General features: G+C 36.4%; 1 protein-coding gene across 5 annotated transcripts in view; it reads left to right on the forward strand.

The window, feature by feature from the left end:
- Positions 1-14809, forward strand: part of LOC149572092 (DEAD-box ATP-dependent RNA helicase 17-like) — a 152827-nt gene that overhangs the window by 76154 nt on the left and 61864 nt on the right. The gene's annotated exons all lie outside the window — the stretch shown is intronic.

Here is a 14809-nt window from a genome sequence, read left to right on the forward strand (position 1 = left end):
TTGGGCAGAAAGACTGGAGTTCCACAGCTAAGCATAGGATGCATGCAAATTACTTAAACATATTTCTTGTGTCAGCTTGTGACAAATTGATCTACTTGAGTGTATTTGTGTAGACATAATTCATAGTATTTCCCCTTGCCATTATCAAATATTATAATGTTTCTATAATGGTCCTTTTAGGTGTTTCTATTCTGTTTGTTTGTTTGTTTTTAGGAAACTCTTTGTTCTTAATTCCTCTATTTAAGGAGATTGAATCTCCATTGTTTAATATCGAAATATCAAACTATCACGTTTTATAACATGGTACTAGAGTGGGTTTGAGTCTACTTCCCACATGGGAGCCTGAGGATCATGTGAGTTGCATGTTGCTTGCATTTGCTGTTTTCTGCATGAAGTTTTTTCTTGTTTCACTGCATGATGAAGTTTGGTCACTTTTTGTGATATTTTACCAGCGAAGTCTGGTGTTTTGCTGCATGTAGGTTTTTGTGGTGAGTTGTTTTGCTTGCTGCCACTGGGACCTGTTTTTTGCAGTGTGAGGGCTTTTATCATGGTCTTTTGGGTTAATTGATTGTACTCCACAAAAAAATATGGAAGGGTTTTGTATTTTCTTTCCATAAAAATCAAGTTGCCGAGTACGGGTATGCTGGTACGACCCACTTTTTTGGGGAGGTTGGGTATGTTTGGGTACGCTAATAAAGAAAAACAATAAAAATTTAAAATCATAACTATATAAATATTTGCAGCCTTCAAAATTTAGAATACTACATATCATGCATGATAAATAAAACTCAGAACTTTAATTAATATTACAAACTCAAAATATGACAATACTAATTTGTTATCAGTATGTCAAAACTTGAATTTTATGATAGATTTATTGAATTGAAATCAATTGTTTATTGGCTCAACATTAAAATAACACATCTGGTAGTTACTCTAGTAGTACTAATTATGCATCATATAAGTTCATCAACACCAATATGAGCATCATCATTGACATCAGATGATGTATGTAGATTAGGATCTCATGCAACCCCACAACCACTTGCACTAGAAGAAAAGTTGCTATTTGTCTGCACATCCAGTAAAGATTGTGATGCAACTCAAAAGTCCAAATCAGTTCTCTCTGGATCTTTATCCCAAAACTTTATGCCCCCTTCCTTCTACTCATTTTGACTATGAGTAAGAAGGCATAAGTTGGAATGCACATAGACTAGTTCTTCTGCCTTGTTGCCACTTGATTGCGTTTTACCAAGTGAATGAAGGAGTATGTACTGTTGATCTCATTTTGGTTTTGACATACGAGTGACAATACACTTAAGTCATTACTTAACAAAACTTAGTGCATGCCGAGCATAAGATGTCAGATAATGCATGCGGAGCAAAATATATAGTATGTGCTGAGTAGATAGTTAGTGACGAGTCACTCGATGACGAGCAAGCTAATACATGCCGAGTGATTCAGATGCTGAGTAAATAGTGAGTGCCGAGTCATTCAGAGGCCAAGTTCCAACATTAAGGATATAGTGGATGCCGAGCATCATACGTTTCAAGTGTTGAGTGAACAGTTTTGGACATAGTTGTTTGTAATGGCACAAACTCCTATGTAAACCGTTTTTGGGCCAATTTAAGGATTGTTTTATGATTCTAGAAGATATATATGAAGGAATATTAAGAATCTCTATGCAGAACATGCAACCAATTAGATAAAGGGATGAATTAAGCGGCAAAATGGATGAATCACAATCATTGATCCCTACCTAACCTTGAGTCACCTAAGTCTTCTTAAGGAGGGCAAAACCTAAAGAGTTTGTGTGTGATTGAAGAGGTTTGCATGTGTAGAGGCATAGCATTCATGGTGATTATGAAGGTTATGACAGAGATATGAATTGCATAATCAGTTATAGAGAATAGAGTAGAGCAGTTAGAGAATAGAGGAGACATATTTGATCAGGAGGATCAAGGATATACTTGGAAAGAGGAGATCTGATATCTAGCAAACCAGTGCTAATTGAAGGATCAATGCTGAAACATTCTAACAGGTGAATCAGTCAAATCTCTTAACAGAGTAGTCTTAATAGGCTTTTGTAAATCCTTTAATAGGGTGTTTACTTTATTGTAAGTTGAAGTCCTTTAACTAGACACACTTTTAGCAAGGTGTTGAAATCCTTTAGCAGGGTGAGATTTAACAGTCTTTGTAAGCTTTTAACAGGGCAAACCTTTCACAGGGTAGATCATAGTTTATGATCAAAGTTATTGTAACCTTAATTGGATACACTTTACAACTGTAGTAGTGAAGATTTGTGGGTGTCATCCCCACCCTAGTTTTACCTTCTCATTGGAGGTTTTCTAGGTAACCAAATATCTTGTGTCATATGTGTTATTTGTTTCCTGCTATGGATGAACATGCTTAGTTAGCGATTTCAGCTTACATGCATATTGAGAGATGGATGTGTGGTGAATGTTTTATTGGTTAAAGTTTTGAAGTGCTGATTCAACCCCCCTCTTAGTATTCAGTTCCCCATTGTTATTTCCAACAATTTGAATTTCACTCAGATGAAGAGGAACTAGCAACCTATTGAAACAAAGGGAGAGTCATAAAAAATTGTCAATCAAATTAAAGTTAATATTTTTTGTAATTTTTACAAGTAAACAATATAAATAAAAATTTAGAGGGTGCAATAAAAATGAAAGAACTTGTGATAAGATTTTGATTGCAAGAGTTTGGAGGTGGGGTGATGTATGGCCATTAAGGTACCACCAAGCATGAGCATCCTTCGTATACTTGTCACATAGAGCAAAAGCAATCAAATACTTTTCAATATTTGGAATGCATGACATATTACAACACAACAATAATTGGAATGTATGATACTAGGACTAAGATAAAACCTACACCAAGTACCATGATATTTAAAGTTCAGTTACACCTGTACACAGTGGAAAATTGTGTATTCATGAGACTTTAATTTGAGTGTGTGAGAGTGAGTTAATCTAAGGGATATGTAGCAAATATAAATGAAACAACTCTCTCAACTCAAGAACATCTCATCTCTCCCTAACTATGATGGCTAATTTGCTCTTAGATCAGGCATCTTGGTGACATCCTAGAGTGGGATATTGTATGACTAACATGAAATGATGCAACACTAGCATGAATACACAAATTAACATGAACCTGCAGATGAAACTACGAACTACAATAACAAAGTATAGATATGAGATTGCTCTACAAATATAGATCCTAAAAATGGTAATGATAACAATGATAATAATAATGCATATACTTCTCTCAACAATGAACTATAATGCCAATGCCTAAAAAATTGAACATTTTGCTCTAGAAATGCCTTGTATTTATAGATTTTTCAAAGAGCTTGGGGTAAAGTTTGGTTTTTACCAAGGGTAAGGTTAAATATTAAAATCAAAGTAACAAGAATCAGAATCGGATCGGAATCGGCAAGGCCGAATCGAATCGTGAATCGGCAATGAATCGGCGATGAATCAGCAAATTTGAAAAAACCCTTTAAATTTAAAGATTTTAACAATTTAAAACTTATTTCATGCACCCTTTATTGAATATAACTTAAACACACTATAACATCATCAAATAGAAGTTAAAACTTAACATACATAAACATGGAACATAAAATCCATCACATACGTAACTATGTTATCTAAAATGTAAATTGTAGGCTAGCTGAAGTAAATAGAAATCAAATGATCATAATGATTTAAATCATAGAATGTATGTAAGATGATCCATAAGACATCAAATCATAAATGTATGTAAGAATCTAAGATGAAGATCCATGAAAGTTTGAAACATAGGTCTATCAATGATTCAATATCAATATCTGTAAACAAAATATAAAAACAAGGCTCCAGCTCAAGCCTAAGACTCATAGTCATCATCATCATCCTCAACATCATCCTGAAGCTCGGCGGCAGCCTCAGCCTCAGCCTCAGAGTATCCAGTCTGCCTAGTAGCAAGGCGTCTAATGTAGGTCCTAGAGGACTGCCGAGCCATATCTCCTGCATGTAAGATGGGCTCACGAATGTCACTAGGGCCTGTGCCTGTGTGTGCACGTGTGCGTCTACCAATGCCTGAAGAACGTGCTCTAGCTGCCTCAGCCTCTATATCCACCTGGTCAACCCACGCACGGTCTTCCTCAGTGAAGACTGGATCCACAACCTTTGTGAGCCACTCTGATTTTGGATCAATCTCCTCCAGAATGATCGGAGAGGAGTCAGTGCCCAAAATCTGTTTGAGCCTAAGACGGAGGTTGTAATGAACAAAGACAATATCATTCAACTTCTGCACTGTCAACCTGTTTCTCCTCTTCGAATGGATGTGCTCGAACATGGACCAATTGCGCTCACATCCAGAAGCGCTGCTTGGTTGACTCGGAATACGGATGGCAATTTTTTGAAGTTTTGGGGTTGTGGCCCCAAACATTTTCCACCATCTATCTGCAATAAGGGAAAATAGAAACAATTAGTCTCATTTACAAATTACAAGTTAACTCTAAAATTACATAATCAACTTTAAGTTTAGAATCTAGATTCATGAACATTGAATATATTATTTAATTTTTACCTGGCTGTAGTGTTGTTTGAGCATTTATGGCCATCCTGCCAAAGAAAAGTGGCCCCTCTTTATTGTTGAACTGGTCTAGCTCAACAATCGCAGTAGCGCTATCTTCATCGCTACTCAACCTCTGAATCACTGTGTATAAGCCAGTGAGAACCTTTGCATCTGCCTTGAACTCAGGACGGAAACGAAATGCCGGATTTAGAAAGTAAGCTGCTGCATGGATGGGTCGATGGAGCTGATTCTGCCATCTCCTATCGATGATGTCCCAAATAGGGCCATACCTCTCCATGCCCTCATAAATGTAGCCCATAGAGGGCTTCTCCCTATCAGCAGTTCGTAGCAAAGCTACAAGGGGCTCAGTGACCTACATATAAAGTAAAACAAAAAATTTGAGTCAAAACTTAAATATAAAATAATATAACTTAAAGTAAAAGTAAAATACTAAATGTTAAATTGCAATAAATTTACCTTCAGGATTTCTCTAGCGGGTTCCAAAAGCCATCCTCATCAAATATGCAATCCGCCACATCTATCCTTGCAGTGGTCGTAGCATAGGAAGAGGAAATCCAGTCCGCCCAACAAACATGCTCCTCAATTCATCCCTTGATGTCAACAAGGACTGCAGGGTGATGAAATTCGAGGCAAACCTCGTGATACCTAGGCGAGCTAACTCCTTGCCTTCTGTGTACTTCCTCATTGTGCTAAGGACAAATGAATGATTATAAATGAATTTGCATATGTTTTTTTGCCCTTTCCACACATGACTTGACAAACTCAAGTTTGCCAATTTCCTCCAACATGAGGTGAATGCAGTGTGCCGCACAAGGGGACCAAAATATGGTGGGGTGCCTCTCCATCAAAAGTTTACCTACAACAATTTTAAGTCAATTAGAAATTCAAATTTCAAAATTCAAATAAATTTATTTTGAAAACTTGCAAAGATAAAAGTTTACCTGCAGCAACATAACTTGCTGCATTGTCCGTCACCACCTGGATCACATTTTGTTCTCCCACCTCTGCTATGACTTTCTCAATAGCCTCACAAAGTATGTGGTATTTTTTACATGTGCGGAAGCATCGATGGATTTGATGAACATGGTATATCCTAAAAGTAACAAAACAATGAATTAGAATATTAAATGGATCATCAACAAATTAGCATTCAAAAAATCAAAATTTACAATTATGTATGTAGGAAAGTAGAATGATCAATCACCTCCATAGGATACAAGAAAATTGAGGAGTGTTCTATTCCTCCTATCTGTCCAACCATCAGTCATGATGGTGCAACCTTTTGCAATCCACTCCTTTCGGTTCTCCTTGAGCTCAGCCCTCATGTCCTCTACCATCTCATCCAAGAGGTATCTGCTCAACTCAGCCTCAGTTGGAGCTTTAAATCCCGAACCACAAATAGCAACTGCATCTATCATGTTCTGCCAATAAGGAGCCCTGTCACAAATAAAAATTTAGATGTCAAAGACTCAAATTATAAAACAAGTAGATATAATTAAAGTTTTACTTTTACTTTTAATTTTAACTTTAAAAAAAACAAAGAAAAAAGAATCAATTACCTGGCTGTAATAAATGGAATGTTGCAAAAGTACCAAAATTTGCATATCTCCTTTCTAGTAGCATCATGAATCTCCTTGTTCAAATCCATGCCCTCAAGCGTGGGTTGGGAACTAGGAGTAGTGTGGGGCACAAAGTAACTATCCATTCTGTTTTTCCGCACTTTAGGCTGCAATAGGTTGGTGTGGGACTCTGTCTCAGTATGTGATTGACTAGCACTAGCACTAGCACTAGCACTAGCACGAGCAAAAGAACTAGGATAAAAAGGAGGCCTAAAAGAACCCTCTCCAACACAACCTATGGATGCGGAAGCTGATGCAGATGCAGATGTGGATGCAGCTGCAGATGCGGGGACATGGGAGCCAATGCCCCTTAACCCTTCAAGTTGCATTTTCCTATTGGCTTTGTCTTTTTCAATTTTTTCTAGTGCCATTAAACAAGTGCATTTTGCCTCAGGAGTTTGGTGAGTGCAAATTGTAACATTGTGTCCAGTTATAGCAGCAATGTGGTATTTCAATCTATAAATACACCCAAAAGTTATTTTTTCTTTACAAAAAATACATTTTGTTTGATATTTTGGTTCTTCCAGGAAACTCTTCGTTATATTTCCAACATTCATCTTTTCTACCCATTGCGAATTTGCAAAAAATGAAAGCAAAGGCTGCTTCAATACTTTTTTTTATGTAAAATATCAAAGTTTGAAGCTAATAAAAGCTACAAAACAACAAACCCTAATTTGTAACTTAGTAAAAATAAATAACATTCAAGATCTAAACTAAAAATCTTGAAAACTATAAAAATTTAACAAAAAATGCATAATACACTAAAAATTTAACAAAAAATGCATAATACACTAACATGCGAAAAAAAAATGAGCACTTACCTCTTGCAAATGAGTTGAGGAGTGTTGAGATTGGCTCCTTAATGCTCCCAATGCAATTGATGGCCTCCCCAAATGGATTGTTGATCTCTTTTGTGCTCTTCCTTCTTGCCGGTTAGAAACCTATGGCTTTTCTTTTCTCTTCTTCTCTCTCATTTTTTCTCTCTTCTACTCATGTTAAACAAATAGAAGGCCTTTTAGGGTTATAACAAATAGAATAGGTCAAAAAGAAAGTAAAAAAAAAAGTGATTTTTTTTAATTTTACAAGTCCATACTTTATTGGCCGCGGGCGATTTCTTGGTAATTTTATCAGGTGATTTGGGCGATTTTTTGGATGAATTGCCGATTTGGGCGATTCAGGCGATTCACCCAATGAAATTGGCAATGGCAATTTCCGACTCCAAAAAAATTGCCATCCATAAATCTGATCGCTGAATCGCCGATTCACGCAATTTTTGGGTGATTCTCGTTACTCTGATTAAAATAATATCCATGAACCGATTTTGAATAAAATATTCATTATGGAGAGTCCACTCAATTATTAAATTATTATTTGAATAAAACAATAATATCCATGAGACCCACTTTGAATAAGATATTCATAATGGAGAATCCACTCAATTATTAAATTATTATTTGAATAAAATAATAATATCCACGAGACCCACTTTGAATAAAGTATTCATAATGGAGAATCCCACTTCAAATATTAAATTATTATTTGAATAAAATAATAATATCCACGAGACCCACTTTGAATAGAGTATTCATAATGGAGAATCCCACTTCAAATATTAAATTATTATTTTGAATAAAATAACAATATCCATGAGATCCACTTTGAATAAAATATTAATAATGGAGAATCCCACTTCAAATATTAAATTATCATCTTGAGTCCATTTTGAATAAAATATGATTTTCATGATCCCACTTTGATTAAAATATGATTTTGGAGATATTTGAATATAAAATTGATTTTTGAGTATAAATGCACATGTTAATTTGTTTAAAATTGAATTTCATGTGTAAATTTCAAATGGATTCAAATAGTTGATTAATTTGAATTTTTGATTTAAAATCAAATTTGATTGATTTATCCTCAATTCTCCAAAATACATATGATTTTAACCTTAAAACCCTTGCTAATTCAGTGAAAGGCCTGATTAAAAGATGTGCCCAATTTTAGGTGTCTACAACACCCATACAAAAAAATCCATGATTGCATGGTAGATGCCGATACAAGTAAATCAATGCAAGATAGGCTAGTGAATACTCATCACACCCTCACTGCAGTCATGTTCCTTATGTGGCATCCTAATAACTAGTGTGGGTTTGGGAAGTGAGACCATAATGAGGTTGAGGAGCAGTGACTCTCTGTTAGGAACCTGTGTGTTCCTTCTGTTTATTTTGTCAGAGTAGTGTTGTTGGACGCATATGCTTTGTAAGTCGTCCCGTGAGTATATTTTATTATCCCACATGCATAGGTAGTATTACTTTTCTAGATCGTACTCAGTATATAAGAATAGGTTGAGGCCCTTGATGGGTACGGACGAATTTATTGTATTGAGCTTGCTCAAAGGAGGTTACCCCCTCGAAGTGGCCTGCGATCAGTAGATTCATTCTGAGTTCTGCTATCACTTTGTATTCTGTTATTTCGAGCATTCTCACGATATTTCTATAAGGAGGTTCTTCACATCTGGTATCAGAGCACTCTCTTGGGCTCGCTGGGTGGAAATTACATCAAATTTTTTTTCTGTCGTGGCCTTCAGGTTCCTCTCACTTCTAATATCTCTTGTTATTGCAATAACTCTTTTCAGTTGTTCTGTCTGTGAGTGAATTTTTCTAAGTCGACTGTTCAAAAAAAAAAGAGTAAAAATTTTTCTGTTTTTTAGTCGTAGCTTCCTTGTTTGCTTTCTGTTTCTGCTCATACTTCCGCAGACCGTCTGCAATATCATTTCGCATACTTCCTTCCTTGGCGACCCAACCCCAAATTTTACATATCAAAGCCCTAAATCCCTCATTTATCTAATTTTAGGGTTTGCCCTATCTTTTTCACCTCTCATCCAATCGCCACCAAACTGAGCCACAAGATTCAATTCCTCATTTTGCTCCCTTATCCCTCTTGGACTGTTCGCCTCATTTCACCTCCCTACCCTTGAAACCCTCATTTTTCTGTTTCCCTTGTCCCCAGATAGTCTCCCACCACCCGTCGAACACCCATTTCCTATCTGAGTTTTACCCAAATCCAAGTTTGCCGTAACTAAAAAAGTTTTTGTTTCTCATCTTCTACCCATTCCAAAAAAAAAAAAAAAAAAAAACCTTGCTTTATGGTTGTTACGCGTACAGGAGCAAAAATCATGGAAGAAGAAATGGCATCCCTCAAAACCAAACTTCAAGATCTGGATGACAAAATTCTGGGTCTTAACTTTCAGCAGTCGGCCATGAGCCGAAACCATTCAGGAGATACTGGGTCCTCTTCTGGCAATTTCCGTGGACCAAAGCTTGATTTTCCACGCTTCGATGGTTCTGATCCGACTGGATGGATCTATAGGGTAGAGCAGTATTTCAGCTTGCATAATACTTTGGATAACCACAAAGTCCCCCTTGCATCTTTTCATTTGGAACATGAAGCTCTTCAATGGTTCCGTTGGTACATCAAGGCTAATGTAGGCCCAACATGGAGAGAATTGTGCACCCTCATTTTGGAGCGCTTTGGCCCTAGTTCCTTTGATGATTTCACAGGAGCACTTACTAAACTGCGTCAAACAGGCACTGTAAGAGAATACCAGACAGAGTTTGAAAAATTAGCTAATCACACAGAGGGCTTGTCTGATGAATTCTTCCGTAGTTGTTTTGTCAGTGGTCTGAAGGATGCACTTCGCTCAGAAGTCAAAATGTTTCGACCTACTACAATGATGGAAGCCCTTGGGTTGGCTAAGTTAGCGGAAGACAAGATTAGTGCTCTACAACGCTCCAGATCTAATTTTGCTCCATTCAGAAATACAGGTTCTCACAACCCTCCAGTCATACCAGCTCCCAGAACTACTCCGATCAAGCACTTGTCTGAAACAGAGATGCGAGTCAGGCGAGACAAAGGGCTTTGTTATAATTGTGATGAGAAATGGTCTCGGGGCCATAGATGTGTTTAGCAAAAGCTCTATCTCTTGGATGTGGATTCTCCACCGGAACTGGAAGAATATGTAGATGCTCAGGAAACAGTGGATGATGCGGTTGAGCCTCACCAGCCTGAACCTCCTTCACCAGAAGCTCCACCAGAGATATCTGTCCATGCTTTGGCAGGAGTCACTACTCCACAAACCATGCGGGTCCAGGGTTTCTTCAAGAAGATCCCTCTTACTATACTCATTGATTCTGGTAGCACTCATAACTTCATTGATCCACGAATAGCCAAACAAGCTGATTGCTTTATCCATCCCTGCTCTAGCTTTGAAGTCATGATTGCCAATGGGGGCACTTTACCTTGTAAAGGGAAATGTCGCAATGTGCGTCTCTCTATTGGAGATTATAACATGCGCTCTGACATGTTTGCCTTACCCTTAGGTGGCTGTGATGTGGTTTTGGGTGCCCAATGGTTACGCACTCTTGGCCCCATTCTCTGGGATTTTGCTGAACTTTGGATGCAGTTTTCAGCCGAGGGGCACCAACACACTTTGAAAGGCTTACAACCAGGGTCTCTCAGCATCATCAGTTCACACCGTATGGAAAAACTTCTTAAGAAGAATTCACATGGTGTCATCGCTCAGCTCCATTCCATTCAGATACAGCCATCAGCAGTCTCTAGCACGCCTGCCGATCTCCAACACATTTTGGACAAGTATTCTGGTGTATTTGCTGAACCTGTGGGATTACCTCCTTCTCGTCCAGAGGACCACCGTATTCAGCTCCTTCCTGGCAGTGTTCCGCCCAACATCAGGCCCTACCGCTACCCATTTCATCAGAAGACCGAAATCGAGATACTTGTCCGTGACTTACTGAAGCAAGGTATTATTCGCCCTAGTACCAGTTCCTTTTCTTCTCCAGTTCTGCTTGTTCGCAAAAAAGATGGGTCATGGCGACTCTGCATTGATTTCCGAGCACTTAATCATCTCACTATAAAGGACAAGTTCCCCATTCCAGTTGTTGATGAACTTCTTGATGAACTTCATGGGGCTCATTTTTTCTCCAAGTTAGATCTTCGTTCTGGGTATCATCAAATTCGGGTTAATGAGGAGGATATACTTAGTGTGGGTTTGGGAAGTGAGACCATAATGAGGTTGAGGAGCAGTGACTCTCCTAGGGTCTAGGGGTATTTGAAGCTACACTAAACTTCATGGTGCAAAACATTTTCATAACTTACTTAAGGGTGAAATTACATATTTGGTGTTTTTTGTTTACAAAAATGTTTTCTGAAAATAATTTTTTTGTTTTGTTTTTCCTTTGGGTGGCACTTAGGTCTCCTTGGACTCAACTAGGTTTTATTTGGGTTACACTTTGTGAAAACCTTGTGGCGTATTGGTTCCCAGATCAAACCTATATGATACGAAGGCATTTTGCGACAACTTGGTAAAATAGATAAAAAGGAGCATATAAGTATTTTTGTTATTGATTTTAGGCTATAAAACAATTTTTTTTTGCTGTGGGAATGAATGGCAGTCCCTAAGATGGTTGGGGGATGTCATTGATTACCCATCATCTCTAGAATGTTTGGCTGCCACTATGGAGACCCTGCAGTTTTGGGATAGCTAGGGAAAATATTACCTAGGGACAACAAGAGGATATTTCTTAGGCATGGGACTAAAAATTTGAACTCATATCCTCAAGAAACATAGGTTTAAAGTATATCTTAGCTAATTGGAACTGGAGCGTTTACTTGTTTATCCACTCAATTAAGCAAAATTAATTAGATTAAGAAAAAAATTAAGAATATGGTCTATATGCACTCAACTTGCTTCTCTTGTCACGTGAATGAGAGAATGATGAGGAACTGTGATGTAGCTTTGAGTGTGCTGACATAGATGCTACTATTGCACAGCTTGGCTAAATCTGTATAGATGAGGAAATTTCTATACATGACATGACTGGTGGGAGTGGCATTGCAGTTGATTGTGTTTTGGAGTAAGTTGAACCAAATATTGACATTGATGAGCTCGGTGAAAAGCAATATGAAGATTACTGAATGTTGATTATATTTTTCATTTTGTATTAACATATGACATATCATGAAATAAATTAATAATAAATTTACGAGTACAAACTATGACATTTTTATTCACCTTAACCTTTTGACAAGAACACAGGCAGCAAGGCTGTTTTATGAGTTGATAGGACTGTTCTGCATATTCTTTCTCTTTGTCACGATAACATGAATCCTTGTGCAACTGCATATTATAATTTTACTCTTTACGGCTGCCTATTCATTGCCTAACATATGTTCATATCTATATTTTCTTCTAACAGTGAATATATCTTATATCTTTACAGTGAATATTACCTTATGACAGAGACAAACACTCTTCAAGAAGAGTGAATCACTCTTTTCAAACAGTAATTCGCATATGGGACAATCTTTTGATCTTGAAAAGAGTCATTTGATCAATTGATAAGACAAACCTTCAAAACATAAATATCTCTTGAAAAGAGTCATTTGATCAGTTGATAAGACAAACCTTCAAAATATAAATCTCTCTTGAAACAGAATCTGATAACTCTAAAAGAAGTGTGAAACCCTTATCTAGAGTACTGTAATAAACTTTTAAGACAGTGGATACTCTTTATGAACATAACTGTGATATCACTGCCCCTCAAGAATCAGTGAATACGTGTGCACTATCAATCTAAGAGCATTGTCTGTAATTTTGAAAAATATGACTAATCAAATGCAATAAAGTTATAAACACAAGAAATAGAATTTCTTCAATATTCTTTGATCTCGCCAATGCTTTAAAGAAATACTAGGACCTTTCTAACATTGAAAGACATCTTATATTCATTGAGACTTTCCTGTCACAAATCTTGAATGAAGACACAGAAAAATACCAATGTAGAGTAGGGTGTTATGAATATGCATGGAACCTACCTTTAATGCGATCCCTTTCTTGACCATCATGTTGAATGCCCCTTGAAACGCGCATCTTCTCTGTGAAACTACTGTATAGGATTTTTCGCTGATTAAATTCTAAAAAATTATGAAGAAGTTGTTGATAATCATTGAGCAAATAATCACATGTTTTTTTTGGGAATGTCAGCATTGGCAACTCCCTACTAATCTGGTATAATTACGATTTTTTGCAGATTTCTTTCTATGATTGAATATTATTGTGTCTATATGTACATATCTAAGAGTACTCTATTTTTTCTTGCTTAATGAGTATCACAAGTTTAACTCTTTTGTATTTATAGACACAAAAAAGCGTGGGTGAAACTGTTGGTGCAGGTAAAATGCTGATTAGAATGCATTTTTCACATGCTATTTTTTCTATAAAACCATGCATTTTCTCTATTGAGTTGTTATTTTTTTTTATTTAATACATTTTTAAATGAATTTTTTTCCTATTGCACCTAAAGAAGGTTGTTTACAAAACATTGTCAAAGAGATATCACCATTAGCATATCACTGTGCATATAGCACTACCCGGGACTATCAGAGACAGAGACACATATTTATATGATTACATTTGACTGCACGGAGTATACAAAACATTTCGTAATTGAACATTAGAAAAGAATACGCCTCTTCAAGAATTTGGAAATTTTGCACTTTCTAAGTTGCTGAGTTTTTTTTAGGTATTTGCTGAGTTGAAAATTTTAAATTTTGGGCTTGCTGAGTACAATCCAAGTCTGATCCTGCAAACTATATATATGTGGGGGAAAAAATGTTGTGTTGGCATGCTAGAACCCCAAACTCATACACATTGAATACTAGGATCATCAACTTAAATTTACTTTTGATGTTAGATCTAAGCAGCATAATAAAGTAATTAATGGATCTTTTGAAATTCTATTTTTGTCAACATAAAAAACTCCTTATTGGTGCATACTTCCATCATCTAAACAACGGTCTCAATTCTTCTTGATATGCCTGTGTGTGTTACCTTTGCATTTGATTATGGGCATCTATTTATATTGCACTTTTACTTATTCTTGGAGTTTATATTCCATTAATTGTTATAAATGGAACTCACTAGATGTAGCCATCTTCACAACTCCATAATATATGGTAATATTAAAGAAAGAATTGGTTGAAGGACGAATTGACATTTTATAACGTATTTTCTTTCTAGTATTTGCAATAAGATGCTTCTAATGATATTTTAGTTACTCTAACACTAGACGCAATGATGCAAAACATATTCGTCATAGTTGAACTCTTCAACATCGTTGAACTTGTCATAGTTAAATGAGTCAGAAATATGCTTGGAAGGGACATTTTAAATTCAATTAAGAGGATAACTGAGAGCCATTTTAAAGAAAATGCTTCTAAACATGAATACAAGTATTTGAAACATTAGAATGGAAGCTTTCTTTTAATTAACATAAGAAGATAAAAGGAAATACATTCTAGGCATAGCAAATATCGGTTGTAGAGAAATAGCAATGGATTTCGCTAACTTTGTAGTTTATATATTGAAACCAGTCACTCAGCCAATATATTTTTATTTGTTGTCCAATGGGTGATTGTGTAGTGGTTTTTGTGTGTAAGTGTAAGGTCCCAAGTTCAATTCCCAATTTGAATTATGAGCCACCAATACAATGGACTGCTT

The sequence above is a fragment of the Cupressus sempervirens genome, chromosome 2 (genome assembly GCF_028749045.1).
Source record: "Cupressus sempervirens isolate cs-2001-9-10 chromosome 2, ASM2874904v1, whole genome shotgun sequence".
Lineage (NCBI taxonomy): Eukaryota > Viridiplantae > Streptophyta > Pinopsida > Cupressales > Cupressaceae > Cupressus > Cupressus sempervirens.